The 1,562-nt window shown below is 46.5% G+C and overlaps 1 pseudogene across 1 annotated transcript; it reads left to right on the plus strand.

Moving 5' to 3' along the window:
• The first annotated feature begins 59 nt into the window (after positions 1-59).
• On the plus strand, positions 60-1,557 carry LOC116273332 (annotated as a pseudogene). The gene has a single exon (XR_004181704.1). The product of XR_004181704.1 is annotated as an SNW domain-containing protein 1 pseudogene (transcript).
• The last annotated feature ends 5 nt before the right edge of the window (positions 1,558-1,562 follow it).

Raw genomic sequence — 1,562 nt, forward strand, 5'->3', positions numbered from 1 at the left:
GGAGGGAGAATCAATAGGACTTGGTGATTAGAAGTTGAGACCAGGGATCATCTGGAAAGACCCGCCCCGCGGTGCTGTCGCTCGCGCTGGAAGAAGCGGAAGAAGATGGCGCTCACCAGCTTTTTACCTGCACCTACTCAGCTATCTCAGGACCAGCTTGAGGCTGAAGAAAAGGCAAGATCCCAAAGATCGCGGCAGACCTCACTGGTCTCCTCCCGAAGAGAGCCTCCCCCGTACGGATACCGGAAAGGCTGGATACCTCGGTTATTAGAGGATTTTGGAGATGGAGGTGCCTTCCCAGAGATCCATGTGGCCCAGTATCCACTGGATATGGGACGAAAGAAAAAAATGTCGAATGCACTGGCCATTCAGGTGGATTCTGAAGGAAAAATTAAATATGATGCAATCGCTCGACAAGGACAGTCAAAAGACAAGGTCATTTATAGCAAATATACTGACCTGGTTCCAAAGGAGGTTATGAATGCAGATGATCCAGACCTGCAAAGGCCCGATGAAGAAGCTATTAAAGAGATAACAGAAAAGACAAGAGTAGCCTTAGAAAAATCTGTATCACAGAAGGTCGCCGCAGCCATGCCAGTTCGGGCAGCTGACAAACTGGCTCCTGCTCAGTATATCCGATATACACCATCTCAGCAAGGAGTGGCATTCAACTCTGGAGCTAAACAGAGGGTTATTCGGATGGTAGAAATGCAGAAAGATCCAATGGAGCCTCCAAGGTTCAAGATTAATAAGAAAATTCCCCGGGGACCACCTTCTCCTCCTGCACCTGTCATGCATTCTCCTAGCCGAAAGATGACTGTAAAGGAACAACAAGAGTGGAAGATTCCTCCTTGTATTTCTAACTGGAAAAATGCAAAGGGTTATACAATTCCATTAGACAAACGTCTGGCTGCTGATGGAAGAGGACTACAGACAGTACACATAAATGAAAATTTCGCCAAACTGGCAGAAGCCCTCTACATTGCTGATCGGAAGGCTCGTGAAGCTGTGGAAATGCGTGCCCAAGTAGAGAGAAAAATGGCTCAGAAAGAAAAGGAAAAACACGAAGAGAAACTTAGAGAAATGGCTCAGAAAGCCAGGGAGAGAAGAGCTGGGATTAAAACTCACGTGGAAAAAGAGGATGGGGAGGCACGTGAGAGGGATGAAATCCGGCATGACAGGCGAAAAGAGAGACAGCATGACCGGAATCTTTCCAGGGCAGCTCCTGATAAGAGGTCGAAACTTCAGAGAAATGAAAATCGGGATATCAGTGAAGTCATTGCTCTCGGTGTTCCTAATCCTCGGACTTCCAATGAAGTTCAGTATGACCAAAGGCTCTTCAACCAATCCAAGGGTATGGACAGTGGATTTGCAGGTGGAGAAGATGAAATTTATAATGTTTATGATCAAGCCTGGAGAGGTGGTAAAGATATGGCCCAGAGTATTTATAGGCCCAGTAAAAATCTGGACAAGGACATGTATGGTGATGATCTAGAAGCCAGAATAAAGACCAACAGATTTGTTCCCGACAAGGAGTTTTCTGGTTCAGACCGTAGACAGAG

The sequence above is a fragment of the Papio anubis genome, unplaced genomic scaffold (genome assembly GCF_008728515.1).
Source record: "Papio anubis isolate 15944 unplaced genomic scaffold, Panubis1.0 scaffold5612, whole genome shotgun sequence".
In the NCBI taxonomy this organism is placed as follows: Eukaryota; Metazoa; Chordata; class Mammalia; order Primates; family Cercopithecidae; genus Papio; species Papio anubis.